General features: G+C 39.0%; 1 long non-coding RNA gene across 1 annotated transcript in view; it reads right to left on the bottom strand.

Moving 5' to 3' along the window:
• The window catches only part of LOC134756936 (uncharacterized), a 58,191-nt gene extending 37,246 nt beyond the window's left edge, over window positions 1-20,945 (bottom strand). Inside the window, exon 1 of the long non-coding RNA XR_010130425.1 lies at window positions 20,862-20,945. This is a non-coding gene — a long non-coding RNA (uncharacterized lncRNA). The remainder of the gene's footprint in view (window positions 1-20,861) is intronic.
• Between the last annotated feature and the right edge of the window lie 527 nt (window positions 20,946-21,472).

Below are 21,472 nucleotides of genomic sequence, written 5' to 3'. Positions count from 1 at the left end.
GCTTTTGAATCCAGGAGCAGTCCCTGACATGAGTCTTCCTGGTGCCTTTTAATAGTAAGAACTGATATTTCAAAGAAATAATAATAATAATTTTAGACTGAATTTCTGGCCTTTTAAAGATTTTGAGAGAAAGGATTTGATAGTTTTTCATTGTCAAATATAGTGATTTTGTGGGTTTGTTGTTTTTTTTTTTTTTCTACTAGGACACATCAGCTTCTGCATTCACATCAGATCCAAATGCCTTGTATTCCCTGACAGTGCAGGGAAGGGGGTTCAATACAGTCACAGTCTACAAGAATTGAACAGGTAGTCTAGATGAAGCACTTGATTTGTTATTTTATGTCATCAGGAACTTTGTTGCTTCTTTTCCTTGCCCAGCTTTTGTTTCATCCTTCACCTCTTACATAACCTCTTACATGTCATAGACTGAATGAAGCCTGTCCCCCACCACCCTGCAAAATTTCCATACATTACCTTAATATGGGAAAATGGACTTTGCCGATGTTATTAAGGATCTTAAAATGGGTAGATTATCCTGGATATCTGGGTGTGTCAGATGTAATTACAAGGGCCCTTATACGGTAAGAATATGATGTGATAACAGAAGCAGAGGCTGGAGCGATGTGCTTAGAAGATGGAGGAAACAGCCAGAAGCCAAGACTAAAGTCAGCCACTACAGGCTGGAAAAGGCTTCGAAACAGTTTCCCCCCTCAAGACCTCCAGAAGAAACAGACCTACCTACATCTTGATTTTAGCCCTATAAGATTCATTTCAAAATTCTGACTTCCAGAATCAAAAGAGAATAAATCTGTGTTGTTTTAAGCACTAAATCTGTGATAACTTGTTACAATGACAATTGAGAATTAATATACCCCATATCCCAAAGGAAAGATTCCTTTCAAAAGAGGAAGAGAAAGGGGTAGATTGCATGGGGCAGAGGAAAAAAAAAACATTCAATAGTTATTTTAATCTACATAGCTTGAAAAAAGAAATGATGTGCTTTTGTACATCATAATTTTCCTATTGAAGATAATGCTTGCATATTATAGAAAGTTGAAAAGTGCAGAACAGAAAAAGAGGAAAAATAAACATCTGTCGCTGACATTCTATCATTTTTCCTTCCAGTCTCTTTTCTATGTGTATTTTTATATACCTGAGCATTAGCTACCAGTAGGTTCGAAATAATCATGGAAAAGAAGTATTTGTTGCTTATTTTGTAAATAAGGAATTTGAAGATCAGAGAAGTTAAGGAATTTTTCCCAGTCGTACTACTCACGAACAGAGTCTGGATTCCAACCTGGGACTCTCTTAACAACAAATCCCATTTTACCACCCGACACTGTGAAGTTAGTGGGTGGGAATAAAACTGTCAGGGACAAAGATCCAGCAATTCTGATGGAGGCTTTAAGATTCTACTCCTGCTAGAGGTAACCCCAAGAAACTAGAAGGTTTGGAATGAGGTGCTAATGAGAAAGAAACATCTTTCTTTTTCCTAAGTTGACTCCTCTACTAACAGGTCAATGAGGCCAGGAAAACATGAAATGGGTAAATTAAAATCCCTTTTCCTACCATCAGCCAAACTATTCCATTGCTACAGCTAAACAGAGGTGGGATTTTTTTATACCTTCATGGAATCTTCCAGATAAAGGCTTTCATATCAGTTTTATTCGTTGTGTTACCAATAGGACACTACTCTATTTAATTCTGTTTAAATGCATTTGCTTTGTCTTTTCAAAGAAAACTTAGGAAGGAGGGAGGGAGGGGGGGATGGAGGAGAGAGAGTGAGTGGGGGAGGGAGGGAGGGATGGAGGGAAAGAAGGAAAGAAGGAAGGAAGGAAAGAAAGAAGGGTAAGCTTGTCAAGCCCTATGCAATGGAAAAGGTTGATTAACACGCTCTCACGATTTTGCATATTGGTTTCATCTATAGGCTCCTTTTTTATTATTATTCATTAAACATTTCTATTTGTGTCAAGCAATTGGGAATTGCTTGCATTTAACAGTTTAATGCCTCATGCAGTCAGTGATGTAGAGAAATTAATGTAAATGAAAATAAATTGGGTATTACGCCCAGTAGGAAAGCACCCTAGCCTGTATCCCTTATCTGATTCACTGCCTAAGCCAGAGTGCAGAACTTCTAATGTAGTGTAATTTCCTCTTCACAAGGTGCAAAATACAGCCTCCATTAATGGTCACTTTGAGGGATGTTTAATACAAGGAAAGAGCATCCGCATCTGTGAGGTACTTGCAAAGCTGGTGTCCTGTCTATAGGTTCTGGCTGGGACGTTCATCCTGAAGGCAATTTGGAGAGAGAGACAATAGGCAATAAAGCTAAATCATTCAAGAGACGTCAGAGGGCTCTCCTCTGTGCCTGGGGGGCAGAGCTGGGCTGTAGCCAAGGCTCTTCTATCTACTCAGAGTATAGGTCTCCCTCCTTCAAGGTCATTCTCCCCAGTAAAGCAGGAAAGGGAAATGGAGTTGCAATTGAGATGAGATCCCTGACCCCGTTTACAGAGAAAGTCTATAGCCACTGTGCTGCTCACATTCTCGCTTTATGCCACATACCTATTCCTCATATTTCCAGAGCCAGGGTTCTAGCTGTTTCAGGGTAATCTGATTACACAGTTACAGTACATGAGAGGATTTGCTCTTGCTTATGTTAGGACCCATAACCAGTGATTACAATGATGATAATGATGACAATATGATGACAATGATAGAAGTTAGCCTTAACTGAACACCTGCCACGCACCAAGCACTACTTAAAAATTTCATTCTCAAACGAGCCCTAAGAAGTAGACACTATTATTATCCTTATTCTCTACATGAGGAAACTGAAACACCAAAAGGATAAATGACTTACCTGAGGCAGCAGCAGCTAGTAAGTGGAGAAGCCAGAATTTCAACCTGGGCTGTTGGCCTCCAGAGTGTTGGGCCAGTAGCTCATTGACCTCATACATTTATTTTTGCTAATTCCCACAGCAACTCCTAGGAGAGATAACCTTTATATTTCACAGAGGAGGAAACCTGGCCTTGCCCGAGATCATTCAGCTTCTCACATTTGTATATAATTCTATAAGGCACTGGTTTACAGACTTTTTTCTTCTGCTGAAGCCTTCCTGAAAGTGAAAGCTTATTGGAAGCCTGAAGCCAAACAAAACTTCTCCGACTGAAGTCAGAAGAGGGGGTATCCTGTCACTTTTCACATCCCCACTTGTGTCAGGGGAACAACATCTTCTTTTTTCCTTCCAGAGCACTTATAATAATTTCCAATTGTTTTATACCATTGTTTGATATATATTAATTGCCTATCTACATAACTTGCCTGTTAGTTCTATGAGGGTAGTATCTAAGGCTATCTTATTCACCATGGATCTGTGTCCCCACCCAAATCTCATGTTCAATAGTAATCCCCAGTGTTTGGAGGTGGGTTCTGCTGGGAGGTGATTGGATCATGGAGGTGGATCCTTCACAAATGGTTAAGCACCATCCATTGAGTGCTTTTCTCATGATAGTGAGTTGCTGAGATATCATGAGATCTGGTTGTTTGAAAGTGATGGCACCTCCTTCCTCTCTCTTTTCCTTCTGCTCCACCCATGTAAGACGAGCCCGCTTCCCCTTTGCCTTCCACCAGGATTTCAAGTTTCCTGAGACCTCCCCAGAAGCCAAGCAGATGCCAGAATCATGCTTTCTGTACAGCCTGCGCAACTGTGAGCCAATTAAATTGCTTCTATTTATAAATTACCTAGGCTCAGGTATTTCTTTGTAGCAATGCAAGAATGGACTAATACAACCATTGTGTGTCTAGTACCTAGAAACCACCAGGCACATAATAAGTGTTCAATAAATATTTACTAAAATATACAAGTGAAGTCATATTTTTTCTCATCAATCCCACATGGAGCAAATCAAGACAAAATAGAACTACCAAAAGCCAGACAGCAGCGGGAAATATTAAATGAGGTTTTCCATTGATCAATGTTGTATCCCATTTCTATTAAATACGTATCACTTTGCAAGGCACTGTGTTTAAACCGTTATTGCTGTTGCCACTGTGGGAAAACAATGGTGAATGTCAGTCCACAGGTATGATCTTAGATCCACTCAGCCCAGTGGTGCCAGTAAGATCAGATGAGAGGATATACCCAATGAGCATCTTTCAGGAAGGCAACAACTACACTCATGCATAGAGGGATTGCTTTCATGATTTGCAAAGTCTACCCAGACCAAACCTGGTAGATTTTCAAGAAAAACTGAAGTAGAATTTCCTGAAACATTTCAGTAAATTCAGTGTTTCAAAGGTTACTATCATCTAGGTCTCCTTTAAAAATTAAATAAACCCTTAAAGTAAATGGCAATTAATTTAGCTAGGTGAAATAAATATAAAAAATGGTCATGAATAAAATTAAAATAGATTTAGAAAAATATATCTTTTAAGTATGACAGGCAATATTCAAAGGTCAACCCAAATTAATAAGAAAAATTTGCAGACTTAGTAGACAAGTATGCAATGGGATAAAAAGACAATTCTCTAAAGAAGACATATCAATGGTTAATAAAATGTTAAGCTGCTCAGCTTTACTGGAAAGCAAAAGAAATGTGATTTAAAACCACAATGTAATGTCATTTAAAAAAAAAACAAGTTTATCACGCCACTGCACTCCAGCCATGGTGACAGAGCAAGACTCTGTCTCAAAAAAAAAAAGAAAAAAGTTTGTTGCCATATAATTCATATACAGTAAAATTTAGTCTTCAAGTTTATAGTTCAGTGAGTTCTGACAAATATGTACAGTCATGAATCCACCATCAAAATCAAGATATAGGACATTTCCATAACCCACAAAAAGTTTCCTTGGACCTCTTTGCTGTCAATTTCTTCCCTCATGCCTAGACCCTCATCCAGTTTTTTCCCCTACAGTTTTCCCTTTTTCAGAATGTCACAGAAGTAGAATAATACAGTATGTAGCCTTTTGAGTCTGGCTCAAGTCTTTTTCAGTGGATCAAATTAGTAGAGATGTAAAAGGTAATACTAGTGTTGGTGAGTGTGCTCAGCTACTGTGTGTGTAAACTGATTTAACCTCTCTTAGGTGCAAAATGACAACAGGTATCAAGTCTAAAAATGTTGATACCCATTGACCACTAGTCCATTTTTAGGAATTCCTATACCAATAGTTATTATCAAAGATGTGCACAAAGACTTTATATGGCCCAAAATGTTCATTACAGTGTTACTTATGTGAAAAATTATAATCTTCCTAAATATTCAACATAGAGGGAAAGAATAAGTAAATTTACCTAATGAATATATTTACCTATATACCAAATTAGAAGTAAAGTTGACACAAAGTTTCTGATGGTATGGGAAAATATTCCTAATATTGAAATTGCACAAAAGCAAAATAAAAGCTGCATATATATTATGATCTCAGAGTAAAAATGCACACAGAAAAGATTGAAAGGAAAATTATTATCTCAGGGTGATAAATGACTATGACAAGTATATATTCTGTATTATCCTAATTTTCTCTAATGGACTTCTATTATGTTTATGATTAGAAAAATACTTTATAAGATATATAAAGGTCTACTTTTTTTTTCTTAGAAACTAGGTCTTGCTCTGTCACCTAGGCTGCAGTATGTCATCATAGCTCACTGCAACTTCCAACTCCTGGGCTCAAGTGATCCTCCTGCCTCAGCCTCCCGAGTAGCTAGGACTACAGGTGCCTTCCACCATGCCTGGAATTTTTTAAATTTTTTGTAGAGATGGAGTCTTGCTATGTTGCCAAGGCTGAACTCAAGCAATTCTCTAGGCTTGGTCTTCCAAAGTGCTGGGATTTCAGGTGTGAGCCACCTCACCCAGCCTAAAGCTCTGCTGTCTATCTAATCTGAATCACTTTTGCTCTACTCTAAACTCTTAGGAAGATTCAGACAAACTGGTCAATCAATTGCACCTTTCACCAAGATATATCAAGCAGCTATTAGACCTTAGGCACTGTATCAGTGCTGGGACTACACAGATGAATAGGCCTCTGTTCTTACCTCAAAGAGACATTAGGTCAATATATAAACACACGATATTAATTACTTCTAATAATTTATTTTGCATTTTGCTCTATGCTAGATACTAATTATTTATTCATATTGTTACCTTATTTCCTCATCTGTAAAATGGAGACAATGCTAGGCTGGTTATAAGAGAGTTTACCCTTAAAGCACCTAGCACAATTCCTGACTTATAGTAAAGCAATAGATATTTGTTTTACCGTGAAAAGTGTTATTAACAGGCAAGAAATTAATAAACTAAGTAGTAAATATTAAGGGTACAGAGGAGGGACAGTTCTACACAGGAATGAGAGGTCAAAAACACTTGACATTTCCTAAAAGGTGATTAGGCTTTTGCAGATGGCCAAGTAAGGGAAGGTCATTCTAGGAAGAAGGGCCACTGTGAACTTCATCTCTTTGAAAATGACTTTCTAGCACTTCTATAAGGAGGCCATTCCCTGTGTGACATAGTCTCAGCTGTCTCTTAAAAGCAATGCTGCACCCTTGCATCAATTGCTTTGAGTGTAAAGACACCCTTTGACAAATGTCCAGGTTCATTTCATAACTTGACTCCACAGGAAAGAGAGACAATCCCATCTGATGCATTGGAGACTGCGCTTTTGCTGGCTTTTAACTTCACACAGAGTAGGACCTTCAAGGTCCAAACTCACCAGAAAGCACACGGGCTTCTAGGTAAATGGAATCTTCACACAAGCCTTTTGAAGCAGCAAAGCGGCAATATTGTTTTTGCCAACAAAGAGAAGTTTGCTCATTATCTTTTCTTCTTTACTGTCTTTCCTCATCCTTTGCACTGTCTACCAGAAGCTCTTCTAGTGCACAAACAACATATAAATTTTAGCCATCTCAGTGATCTTCTGGAAGAGGAAAATAAAAGATGGACTTTTTTTGTAAAATGGTTTTTTGTTTTTCTTCAGAAACGTTAGTCATTAGCCAAATGGTGTGACTAGTTATATACCCAGCTTCAGCAGCAGCCACCGAACACACAAGTTCACTAAAGGCTGACAATTTATATTCAGGTTAGGAATCAACCATACCAAAGAGAGAGCTGGAAGAGAAATTCCATGTCAAAGGAAGGAGAGGTACAATGCACATCATCATCATTCAGTTACGAATTACATCTGCATAACCGCTTTTAGTGGGAGGTGAAACTGTTCTTTCCCCTTCAGTATACAATATTCCTTATACATAACCTTCAGGGTTTATGAACTTTCCATTAAGAACCCCAGTTAGTCAGCAGTAATTTCCAAACACCACCGCTTCTGCTAACACTTTGGCCCCAACGTAAGGAAACACTGCTCTTTAATTTAGAATCTCACTCTTACTCATCTTCACATTTTTCTCGTGAATACAGCTCACAAAAGGTTTATTTATGAGTACAAAAAGTCACAATGGATTGATAAACCGACAGCATCCTAAAAGTGGCCAAGCTCAGCAGAAGCTCTGACATTTCATCTACAATCATCTTCTCCTCCTAATAAGAGCAGAGGAGGTGGAAAATGCTGAGAAACACTAGCTCACAAGATGTGGAATGTGTTCTTAGAGGTACTAAACAGATAAAGGCAGCCCATCTATTTTGGATTGCTTTGATGCTTTCCTGTTTCAAGTGTGGGGTTGGCTTTGAGAGTTCTCTCACTGCTATGATTTTGCCAATAGTAAATTGAGTTACACTGAGGAAGTTTTCCTAAGTGACCAATTAGACAACATGTCACTTTAATGTGATGGGATTATTCAATGCTAGAAACAGTTGTCTATGGAGAGCAAGCAGTCTATAAGGTTAAAAAAAAGTAGCTTCCACTCATGAACCTTCTTCCTCTAATACCTAGGATCCACTGGACCTTCCAGATAAATAAGTCTCATTTCATTTCAACTCAGCCAACCTACCCTGGCCCTGAGCAGAACCCATAAATTCACCTATAATTTATTAAAGATTTTCAGGTCACTCCATTCAACTGGTTCACACAGACAGCATGCTTTGTTAATAAATGGTCCCATCACTGAAAATGAGAAAATATAAGTCAGGGCCACAATAGGTTTGGAATGACTGCATTTAAATGTTTTTTGGAATGACTGCATTTAAATGTTTATGGACTGGAATCCCAATTACATCTTGATGCTGACAGGGCAAATAGTTCTGCATTTAGCCACAATTGATGGAATGCATGTCCATGAACATTTCCCAAGGGACAGCTGAACAAAATTTCATCTATGACTTTCTCTGCACTTAAGGAGCCTGAAAATTCTAGGGTGAAATTAAAAACAATAAACACTCAGGTTTTTGGTATAATTGCAATCTTTTGTTTGCTTTTGCTTTTTTTAAAAAAATATTGAGTCCTTTTAGAAAGAAATGCTTCATAAGTACACCATGTGGGAACAACCCTACTGTTAATGTGTTGTTCCTATTCTGTGTATAACATATTTTTACTCAGGGCCTGCAGACGAAAGAGGAATGATACACAGAATTTTTTTTCTTTTTTTCTTTTTTTTTTTTGAGACAGAGTCTTGCTCCATTGCCCAGGCTGGAGCACAATGGCACGATCTCGGCTCACCACAACCTCTGCCTCCCGGGTTCAAATGATTCTTCTGCCTCAGCCTCCCAAGTAGCTGGGACTACAGGCGCCTGCCACCACGCCCAGCTATTTTTTTTTTTTTTTTTTTGTATTTTTAGTACAGATGGGATTTCGCCATGTTGGCCAGCCTGGTCTTGAACTCCTGACCTCAGGTGATCCACCCGCCTCGGCCTCCCAAAGTCCTGGGATTACAGGCATGAGCCACTGCGCCTGGCTGATGCACAGATTTTTTAAAAGGGAAGTAGGAACAGGGAAACACTGAGTACACACAACTATACCACAAGAGAGGTCTCACCAAAGGCCTCTGGATAAGTCAAAAGAATGGCTACACAAGATCAGGAAAAGTTTGAGCCTTCACTGCACTTGGGATCTTTCAACCTTCTGCAGGTTGCCAATGACAGACCAAGAGGGGCCCCTCAGATTCAGAGTCAATGCACTATATGCTAGGCATCATGCTAGATGATATCACTTCTGCTATGACCACATACAAAGAACTTATACCCTTGAAGGAAGAACTCAGCTGCCTTTTGCTAGCCAGAAAAAGTGGCAGCACCTAAGGAGGAGGCTCCCATGATTGTGAGGCCAAGTGTCAGAGACAAGGTAGCACTGGCTACTATTTGAGAGCACTCACTGATGTACAGAAGACTTTCCAGTGATTCTAGAAACTCAAGGGGAAGAAAAGGAAATGCAAGTTTTAGGAGAGCCTTCAAGGCAGACCAGTATGCTCACCAAGGTCTTCTCCCAGAATGCCTCCACAGGATGATATTCATTGCCTTGAGAGTAGATCATGGTTCCAAAAAGGACAAACTCAGAAATGGGATTTTTGTCAGGATCTTGAGAATGAATCCATATCTCACATTATACAAGCTAAACAAACTAATATGTAAAATCAGAATACCAATACATTTTTTCACAATGAGAAATTAGTATCAAAGGGGCCAGAATATATAAAGTCCAATAGAAAACAAGGATTAAATAGATTTTCTGTATTCTGGCCCCATTGAGAGCTGTTGTTTTCTGACTCTGTAGACAACTCTTCATGGAGAGTCAGTTAGAATGTACTTAAAAGCAAGTAATAGAAAACCCAGCTCAAATTTGTTTAGACAATAAAGAGAATTTAATTACTTTATAACTGAAAAGGTATGTGGTAGAAAGTGCTTCAGGCAAGACTTGATCCAGCAGCTTAAAACTATCACCAAGGGTTAAATTTCTTTCCATAGATTAGCTCTATTTCTTATCATATTGGCATCTTCCTAAACTACTTCTTTCCATGGCTGCAAAATAGTTATCAGCAGCAATAAGATAATATGCATTTTATTTATTTAACTTCAGTAAAAGAAGGAAGGCTTCTTCCTGTCCAACCAACAAATAAAGACCTAAATCTCACTTCGATTGGACTTCTGTAGTAAAATACCTGTCCACGAACTAATCCCTATAGCCAGAGGACTGGTTTAGGCCTGGGTCAATGTCTATCTCTGAATCAATCACTGTGATAAAGAGTATGGGTTTATGAAAATTGGCTTATGGAGGATCTCCAGAGTTAAGGGATGGCAATACAAATACACTTTTGTAGGCAGTGATGTACTAGCCATTTAGTCCATCCCTAAAGAACTTGGGGTCCTGAAAATTTAACCATGTCAATATAGTCTTTTTTTTTTTTTTTTTGAGATGGAGTCTCACTCTGTCACCCAGGCTGGAGTGCAGTGGTGTGATATCAGCTCACTGCAATCTCCACCTCCAGGGTTCAAGTGATTATCCTGCCTCAGCCTCCTGAGCAGCTGGGACTACAGAAATGCACCACCACACCCAGCTAATTTTTGTACTTTTAGTAGAGACGGGATTTTGCCATGTTGGCCAGGCTGGTCTTGGACTTGAACTCCTGACCTCAAGCGATCCACCTGCCTCAGACTCCCAAAATGCTGAGATTACAGGCGCTAGCCATCGTGCCCAGCCTAATGTATTCTTTTTTCTTACATTATTAATTGAAGAAAAATGGATGCCCTTTAAAGATTTTTTTGGAGATTAGAAAACAAAAAGAAGTCAGAAGGAGCCAAGTCAGGACCATAAAGTGGATGCCTAATGATTTCCCATTGAAACTCTCCCCAGACTGCCCTTATTTGATGAGAGGAATGAGCAGGAGCATTGTTGTGGTGAAGGACTCTGGTGAAGCTTTTCCAGGCATTTTTCTGCTAAAGTCTTGGCTTTCTCAAAACACTTTCATAATAAACAGATGTTATCGTTCTTTGCTCCTCCAAAAAGTCAACAATCAAAATGCCTTGAGCATCTCCAAAAAACTGTTCCCATGACTCTTGCTCTTGACTGGTCTGCTTTTGCTTTGACTGGACCACTTCCACCTCTTGGTAGCCATTGCTTTGATTGTGCTTTGTCTTTAGGATCATACTGGTAAAGATATGTTTCATCTCCTGTTAAAAGTCTTCAAATAAATCCTTCAGGATCTTGATTCCATTGAACACTCTACTCTTGTCTGCTGCTTATCTGGGCACAATGGTCTTGGCACCCATCAAGTGGAAAGTTTGCTCAACTTTTATTTTCCTGTCAGTATTATAAAAACTGAACCAATTGAGATGTCTGTGCTGTTGGCTATTGTTTCTGCTATTAATCATCAGTCCTCTTCAACTAGGGCATGAACAAGGTTAATTTTTTGCTCACAAATTGAAGTGGATGGCTTGCCACTGCAGGCCTCATCTTCAACATCATCTTGTCCCTTCTTAAAATGAGTTATCCATTTGTCAACTGCTGATTTCTTTGGTGTATTGTCCCCATAAACTTTTCATAAAGCATCAGTGATTTCACCATTCTGCTACCCTAGTTTCACCATACATTAATGTTTAGTCTTGCTTCAATTTTAGCAGAATTTATGTTGCTCTGATAGTGGCTCTTTTCAAGCTGATATCTTATCCTCAGGGCCTCAAACTAAACCCTTTTCAGACATACTATAACAAGTTAGTATGAGTTTATTTTGGTACAAAAAAAGAAACTGAAATCATTACACAGTTTCTTCATAGTACACATTTTCCATGAATTTTTTTGAAGACCCCTTGTAGATAGTTTAAAGACAGAATGGATGCTTGGGAGGAAAGTAATTCTATCTACTGTAGAAAGTCATACCATAACCAGCGGGTTGCTTTGTGAACATGAAATCAGAATAAAGGGAGCCAGATATGCAAATATTTAATGGCATCAACATTAATAGCAGGATTCTACCAACTCTCAACATGGGTATCCTTGCCAAGGGTACTAGGAAGTTCACCGGCTAACTTCTAATTCTATCCATGTACCTTAAGAACAAACAGAACAAGAAGAAAAATGCTGTATGACTCCACTTACATAAGGTATCTTGGGAAGTGAAATTCATAGAGACAGAAAATATAATGATGATTGCCAGGGTCTGTAGACAAGGGGGCATGGGGAGTTACTGTTTAATGGGTACAGAGTTTCAGTTTAGCAAGATGAAAAACATTCTGAATGTGAAGAATGGTAATGGTTGCACAACAATGTGAATGTTCTTAAGAATTGTCCCCTTAAAAATAGCAAAGATGATATATTTTATGTTATGTGTATTTTACCACATTTTTAAAAATGAATGGATGGATGGCTTATGGGTGTCTTACAGGCCTTGGAGTTAAATTTAGGTATCACTACTCTAAAGTGTTAAGTGCTTGTTTTTAAGTTAAATTATGAAAGAGCAAGTATTGTTTTTCCGTTGTAAAAGAGATAGGGTCAAACACCCTAATGACATACAAAGAAGACATATGTCCACATTTGGGCTCAAGGAACAGAATGGAGGTGCCCCCCTAGTCTCTCACAATGCCCTGCTTTAAGGTGAGGATCTCTTCTTTAAGCTGGCACTGCTGGAGACCATTTAAATTGTGCTGCTGGAGAGAGACCTCCAATGCCCTGACTCCTCATATACTTGTAACTAGGAGTTGACAGAGATCATCTGATCCAGTTGGTCTGAAACAAGGCACAGCCTTGCCAGTGCAAAAAATTATTCTACTCTCAGTACCAGTCTTCTGAGAAGCTTGCATATCAGCATTAGTGCCAACCAGTAGAACTCTTGCCTCTCTCTGCAGGGCCAGCTCATTACTGGACTATTTGAGAGAAAGTTGCTGGAGGCATCCAGTAGAGAAATTGGCTTGTCTCTCCTCATGATCTTACATTTAAGTGCTTAGAGGAAACTTCACTATAGTCCCCAGGTACTGACTGAAAATATTGATCATATTTCAGAAAAAAAAACTAATAGGACACAGAAAAATACATCATTGGCAGCTGAAGTAGCACTCCCAGGGGCCCGGAAAAAACAGCTGGTGGTGTTGGAGCAAGTAAAGGATACAGGCAGTGTACCAAGTGTGAGTGCCTGATAAGGTCTGTGAGCCATGCAAAACTGCAGCCAGGCTTTAGTTATCTCAGCAGAGTAACAGCGCTCTGTAGAGCTCTTTATTATGTTGACTTTGATTTCTTTATGCCATGTGATTCCTGCATATCTGATAACTGAACTCTAAAACTCCATGCAGATACTCAGCTGCCGTGCCTCAACAGCAGTCATAGATACTCCCTTCAAAGAATATTTCTAACACTTACAACTAAAGGATAAATATTTCACTTCTTAATAATTCTTATAGAATTAAATGCCATCATCTGTCCTCAGATTAGCATTTTCTAAAGGAAAGAGCAAGTCCTCAGAGGGAAGCAAGATATCAGCCAGTAATGAATTAGTGTTTTAAGATTTGTACTGAATGCAAAGCTTAACATATCTGTTCTCACTGTGGTTATATATAAGTATTTGTGAATGGTAACATCAATGTTTTGAGTTTATCAAGTGTAGGACATTGTGGTAAACTATATGCAGCCTCTAACCCTTAAAACACTGTGAGATCAGTAGCATTATTCCTAGTTTGCAGATGAAGAAATCGAAGCTTAAAGTGTTTAGTAATTTGCTCAGGTGTTACATAGTTAAGAAATAGTAGAGCTGTGGTAAAAACTCAGATGTCTGATCCAAGAAAACTTTAATTACTAATCCTTATGGTTAAACTTATCTATATCTTTTTGGGGCCAATGAAGCCTTGGTGGGTTTTCCATGCTTTGAATACTTCCCTAAAGAGGCATCTAGATAAACCTAGATGTCAGAAAAATATAAATTTTACCCTGTTGGGAAAAATAGATGCCAAAATTTGCATAGAAGTTTCATAATATGCATTGTGACTGGTGGTAGCCTAACCTATCAGGAGAGGAAGTGGAAATTGTATTCCTAAATAATAAGTGAGTTCCCCTGTTTCCAACTTTGGCTTTTTAAGCCTCTTTCAAAAGACCATTGCTCGCACAGCATAAAGGTTAACCCCACCTAGGTTCAAATTCTAATTCTACCTTGATCAAGTTACTTAACATCAGGCTTAATTTTCTCATCTATAAAATGGGCATTATAATCATATAAAATTACTAGCTTTTTTAAAATTTTAGCCATGTGAATGAGCATGTGATTGGATTTTAATTTTCATTTGTCTGATGGCTAAGGATTTTGAGTATCTTTTCATGTTCTTATTTGCCGTGAGTTTATCTTTTTTGGTGGATCATCTATTCAATGTTTTTACCCATTTTTAAACATTAGATTGTTGGTCTTCTTAGTACTGAATTTTCAGAGTTTTTAAAATAAATTCTGCGGCTGGGCGCAGTGGCTCATACCTGTAATCCCAGCACTTTGGGAGGCTGAGGCAGGTAGATCACGAAGTCAGGAGTTCCAGACCAGCCTGGCAGCAGGGTGAAACCCCGTTTCTACTAAAAATACAAAAAATTTCCCGGGCATGGTGGTGTGCACCTATAGTCCCAGGTACTCAGGAGGCTGAGGCAGGAGAATTGCTTGAATCCAAGAGGCAGAGGTTGCAGTGAGCCGAGATCGCACCACTACACTCCAGCATGGGTGACAGAGTGAGAGCCCATCTCAAAAAATAATAATAAAATCAAATAAAAAATAAATTCTGCATGCATACCAAGTATGGGTGAGGATATGGAACAACTGGAGCTCTCATACATTGCTGGTGGAAATATAAAATGGTATAACCAATTTGGAAAACTGTTTTGCAGTTTCTGAACAAGTTAAACTACATCTACAACATGACCTAGTTATTCTGCTCCTAGGTTTTTACCCAAGAGAAACAAAAACGTATGTCAAAAAAAAAAAAAACAAAAAACAGTTGTATATGAAGGTTCACAGCAGCTTTATTGGTAATAGCCCCAAACTAGAAACAATCCAAATGTCCATCTGCAAGTAAATAGATAGAATAAACAAATTGTGGCATAGCCATACAATGGAATATTATTAATCCATTAAAAGGAAGGAAGTACTGAGACATACTACAACATGGATGACTCTCAAAATAACTATGCTGAGTGAAAAAAGTCAGACAAGAAAGGGTACCTATTGTATGATTTCATTTATATAACATTCTAGAAAATACAAATGAAATGACAGTGATAGAAGCAGATCAGCAGATGCCTTGGGATAGGCAGAATGGCTGTAGAGGGTCAAGAGGGAGGGAATATAAAGGAGCACAAGGAAGCTGTCAGGGATGATGGCATATTCATTATCTTCATCATGATGATGGTTTCCTGGGTGTGAACACATGTGTAAAATGTAACAAATTGTAGACTCTAAATATGTGTAGCTTACTGTATGTTAATTAGGCCTCAATAAAGCCTTACAATTTTATCAGCTCCCAACATCCCCTTTGTCCTGTGAATTGCCCCTGACATAGAGGAGGGGCCACCAGCTGCCACATTTGTGCTACATGACCCTGCCTTCCTGGCCAGAGCAGATCCATCTAATGGCAGGTCACTAAACATGAGAAACAAAGATATCAGTGTTCCAGAGAAAAGGTCCAGCTGGGTGTGGTGGCTCATGCCTATAAATCTCAGTGCTTTGGGAGGCTGAGGCAAGAGGATTACTTGAGGCCAGGAATTCAAGACTAGCCTGAGCAACAGAGTGACACCCCATCTTTTAAAAAAAAAATAGGAAGGTGTGGTAGTGCATATCTGTAATCCCAACTACTCAGGAGGCTGAGGTGGGAGGATCACTTGAGCCCGGGAGTTCAAAGTTACAATGAGCTATAATCATGCCACTATACTTCAGCCTCAGCAACAGAACAAGACCTGTCTCTGGGGAAAAAAAAAAAGGGAAAGGTACATTACTTTCTGCTTCTAGGTCCCTGGAGCTGTCTAAGCTTGGTCATCCAAGGACTGATTGTTTTAACTTAGGTTTCAAAACCTGAGTGTCCTGTCAATCCTTTTATGTTAGCTAGCTAGAGTTAGTTTCTGTTACCTACAACCTTGAGGAAGAAATGAAGTTGCCATTTAATTCATTTATATTTATTATTCTTTCTATCACAAATGGCCACACCTCCTGTTTTAAAAATAACATGTTCAGCCAGCTAGGTAGGTGATTCATCCATCTCTTCATTTAACAAAGTTTTATCAAATGCTGTAGTATGTGCCAGGCACTGTACCAGACATTTTCACTTTCATTCAAATTATACAATAGCCTGTAAAAAAATCTCATTTTACAGTTAAAAAAGGCTAGGCTCAGGGGGCTCAGTTACTTGTTTAAAGTCAAAGAGTTCCTAGTAGGTATGAAATTCGGGATTTGGCCAGGCCCGGTGGCTCACGCCTCTAATCCCAGTACTTTGGGAGGCCGAGGTGGGCAACCAGTCTGGCCAACATAGTGAAACTCTGTCTCTACTAAAAATACAAAAAATTAGGCGGGTGTGGTAATGTGCACCTGTTATCCCAGCTACTCGGGAGGGTGAGGCAGGAGAATCACTTGAACTTGGGAGGGGGAGGTTGCAGTGATCCGAGATCGTGCCTCTGCACTCCAGCCTGGGTGACAGAGAGAGACTCCATCTCAAAAAAAAAAAAAAAAAAAAAAAAGAAATTCAGGATTTAAGCCCAGCCCTAACTCCAGAGACACTACTCTCCACATCCTATTCCCTAGTAGTAGTAAGCCCTTACATCAACAGTGAGCTCACAACGTCCAGTCACTGCAGCTTGTGGCTTTTGGGAGTCAGAGGTCCCAAGATGTTTCCCTGATGCTGCCTCACGGTGAACAACAACAGTGTCAGAGGATTATAGTGCCAGGGCTTCGCCCAACAGGGCTCAATGTCCTGAGAACAGGATGAATTATCTATTCTGAAAGGCAGGGACAATCAAGGGTCCTTTTTCCCTGGTGTTGATGCCTATTACCTAGTAATGAAACTGACTCGTAAGTGACAAAGGAGCAGCAAAATTCTTAAAAAAAAAAAGAAAAAAAAAGTCCACCACAACTACAGGAAACACCTAAGCAATACCACCCCAGCAACAAATCAAAAGATAATGGGCCTCTAATATTCTTCCTGAGAATTCACTGGAACTTTAAACACTTATGAATAGCTCAGGGTTGAAGCTGCATTTTTACACAGTTGCTAGAAGCACTCCTAATAATTTCTGATGCACATGCACAGGTTAAAGCCACAGACCTCACAATACTTTATTTTCCTTGGGGAAGTAAACCTACCAGAACAGAGGGAGATTTTCATTTTCAGTTTTAGAGATTTCAGTAGAGTTTAAATATGTTGCTTTTGAATTTAAAAAACATAATAAAAAGACGAAATTCATGAATATTCACATTATACATTCTTTCTTATGATCAACTCATTAAAGTATGAAAATTGCCCCAAGTTCATATGCACTAAAAATCATTTTTAAGTATCATTTTTAAGAGAAAAAAAGGGAAACAAACATTCAATAATCTGGTCATGTTCAAGTATATTCATATGATAAACATTACATACATATTGTAAGTGTTTTCAAACACTAAAATAACATAGGGTAATACTGATGGTTTGTTACATGATAAAAATGATCCTAAAATGTGTGTGGCATCTACAACCATCTGCTCTTTGACAAACCTGACAAAAACAAGAAATGGGGAAATGATTCCCTATTTAATAAATGGTGCTGGGAAAACTGGCTAGCCATATGTAGAAAGCTGAAACTGGATCCCTTCCTTACACCTTATACAAAAATTAATTCAAGATGGATTAAAGACTTAAATGTTAGACCTAAAACCATAAAAACCCTAGAAGAAAACCTAGGCAATACCATTCGGGACATAGGCATGGGCAAGGGCTTCATGTCTAAAACACCAAAAGCAATGGCAACAAAAGCCAAAATTGACAAATGGGATCTAATTAAACTAAAGAGCTTCTGCACAGCAAAAGAAACTACCATCAGAGTGAACAGGCAACCTACAGAATGGGAGAAAAGTTTTACAATCTCCCCATCTGACAAAGGGCTAATATCCAGAATCTACGAAGAACATAAACAAATTTACAAGAAAAAATCAAACAACCCATCAAAAAGTGGGCAAAGGATATGAACAGACACTTCTCAAAAGAAGACATTTATGCAGCCAAAAGACACATGAAAAAATGCTCATCATCACTGGCCATCAGAGAAATGCAAATCAAAACCACAATGAGATACCATCTCACACCAGTTAGAATGGCGATCATTAAAAAGTCAGGAAACAACAGGTGCTGGAGAGGATGTGGCGAAATAGGAACAATTTTACACTGTTGGTGGGACTGTAAACTAGTTCAACCCTTGTGGAAGACAGTGTGGCGATTCCTCAGGGATCTAGAACTAGAAATACCATTTGACCCAGCCATCCCGTTACTGGGTATATACCCAAAGGATTATAAATCATGCTGCTATAAAGACACATGCACATGTATGTTTATTGCAGCACTATTCACATTAGCAAAGACTTGGAACCAACCCAAATGTCCATCAATGATAGACTGGATTAAGAAAATGTGGCACATATACACCATGGAACACTATGCAGCCATAAAACATGATGAGTTCATGTCCTTTGTAGAGACATGGATGAAGCTGGAAACCATCATTCTCAGCAAACTGTCGCAAGGATGGAAAACCAAACACTGCATGTTCTCACTCATAGGTGGGAATGGAACAATGAGAACACTTGGACACAGGGTGGGGAACATCACATATACCAGGGCCTGTCGTGGGGTGGTGGGGAGCGGGGAGGGATAGCATTAGGTGATATACCTAATGTAAATGACGAGTTAATGGGTGCAGCACACCAACATGGCACATGTATACATATGTAACAAACCTGCACGTTTTACACATGTACCCTAGAACTTAAAGTATAATAAAAAAAGTGTATGGCATATGTTTATTTGCATGTGTCAGGAAGAGAATACAGCCATCCCCTCTTATTCATGGTTTTGCTTCCCCCCGTGTTAGCTACCCACAATCAACTGTGGTCTGAAAATATTAAATGAAAAAATTATAAAAATAAACAATTCATAAGTTTCAAATATGCACCGTTCTGAGTAATATGATGAAATCTCATGACATCCCATTCTGTCCTGCCCTGGACATGAATCATCCTTTTGTCCAACTTGTCCACACCCTGGACACTACTTGCTCGTTAGCCACTTAGTACCCAGGAGTTATCATATTGCCGGTCATAGTGTCACAGTGCTTGTTTGTGTTCAAGTTACCCTTACTGTGCTTTATAATGACACCAAAGTGCAAGAGTGGTGATGGTGGCATATTGGTATAATTGTTTTATTTTATTATTAGTTATTGCTGTTAATCTCTCACTGTGCCTAATTTGTAAGTTAAACTTTATCATATGCACATACGCATAGGAAAAAGCATAGTAGGATTTGGCCACACACCTATGGCTATCTGATCTTTGACAGAGCTGACAAAAACAAGCAATGGGAAAAAGACTCCCTATTTAATAAATGGTGCTGGGATACAGAAGATTAAAACTGGACCCCTTCCTTAGACCATACACAAAAATAAACTCAAGATGGATTCAAGACTTAAATGTAAAATCCAAAACAATAAAAATCCTGCAAGACAACCTAGGCAATACCATCCTGGACATAGAAACAGGCAAAGATTTCATGACAAAGACACCAAAAGCAATCACAACAAAAGCAAAAATTGACAAGTGGGACCTAATTAAACGAAAGAGCTTCTGCACAGCAAAAGAAACTATCAACAGAGTAAACAGACAACCTACCAAATGGGAGAAAGTATTTGCAAACTATGCATCTGACAAAGGCCTAATATGCAGCATCTATAAGGAATTTAAATTTACAGGAAAAAAACAAACAACCCCATTAAAAAGTAGGCAAAGGTCATAAACAGACACTTTCAAAAGAAGACATACATGCAGCCAACAAGCATATGAAAAAAAGCTCAATATCACTGGTCATTAGATAAATGCAAATTAAAACCACGATGAGATACCATCTCATACCAGTCACAATGGCTATTATTAAAAAGTCAAAACACAACAGATACTGGCAAGGTTGCAGAGAAAAAGGAATACTTATACACTGTTGGTAGGAGTGTAAATTAGTTCAACCATTATGGAAAAGCAGTATGATATTTCCTCAAATAGCTAAAAGCAGAACTACCATTCGACCCAAAAATTCCATTTCTGGGTACATACCCTCAGGAATATAAATCATTCTACCATAGAGACACACGCATGCGAATGTTTATTGAGGCACTATTCACGATAGCAAAGACATGGAATCAACCTAAATGCTCATCAGTGACAGATTGGATAAAGAAAATGTGGTACATACACACCATGGAATACTATGCAGCCATAAAAAAGAATGAGATCATGTCTTTTGTGGGAAAATGGATGGAGGTGGAGGGCATTATCCTTAGCAAACTAATGCAGGAACAGAAAACTAAATACCACATTGTCACTTACAAGTGGGAGCTAAGTGATGAGAACTTACGAACACACAGAAGGAAATGACAGACACTGGGGTCTACTTTACGGGAGGGTGGGAGGAGGGAGAGGAGCAGAAAAGATAACTATTGGGTACTGGGCTTAATACCTGGGAGATTAAATAATCTGTACAGCGAACTCCTATGACACAAGTTTACCTGTGTAACAAACTTTCACATGTATCCCTGAACTTAAAATAAAAGTTAAAAAAAGAAAAAAATATATCCACGTCATGACACTGATGTATCCTGATGAGCAGTGAAGTGTGTAGCAAGTAATTTATTACTACTAAAAAAAACCCCAAAATTGTAACTATTTTATCTTTTCATTTTTAATATAAATTAGAACAGACTTACAGTTATCTGTCCAGTAGCCTTACAGACACTCACTCATTCACTTGCATCGCAATATTTATTGGGTAGAGAAGAAAGAGGCGCAGGAACAGTCATACGCAACCCTGGGTGTGCTGAGGTGGAACATGTCAACAGAGCATTGGCCTGTGTGTTACCTGCAGACAAGAAGAAGTTGCAAACCACTGTTTTTTTTTGTTTGTTTTTGTTTTGTTTTGCTTTGCTTTGTTTTGAGACAGAGTCTCGCTCTGTCGCCCAGTCTGAAATGCAATGGCGCGATCTCAGCTCACTGCAACCTCCGCCTTTTGGGTTCAAGCGATTCTCCTGCCTCAGCCTCCCAAGTAGCTGGGACTACAGGCACGTGCCACCATGCCCGGCTAATTTTTTGTATTTTTAGCAGAGACGTGGTTTCACCATGTTAGACAGGATGGTCTCCATCTTCTGACCTCATGATCCACCCACCTCGGCCTCCCAAAGTACTGGAATTACAAGCGTGAGCCACCGCGCCCGGCCGCAAACCACTATTATAAATGATCACCAACTGCTACGAGTTCATAATTCAGAACACAAGAGTCTGTTTAACTGTTTAACCACACATAAGTTGAAGGTAATGCAATCTGACATCTATAAGAATGTATCTTGGGCTTATG

This window comes from Gorilla gorilla, chromosome 13, assembly GCF_029281585.2.
Source record: "Gorilla gorilla gorilla isolate KB3781 chromosome 13, NHGRI_mGorGor1-v2.1_pri, whole genome shotgun sequence".
NCBI classification, from domain to species: Eukaryota; Metazoa; Chordata; class Mammalia; order Primates; family Hominidae; genus Gorilla; species Gorilla gorilla.
The sequence above is the reverse complement of the archived record's forward strand: the minus strand, read 5'-3'. Positions and strand labels throughout refer to the sequence as shown.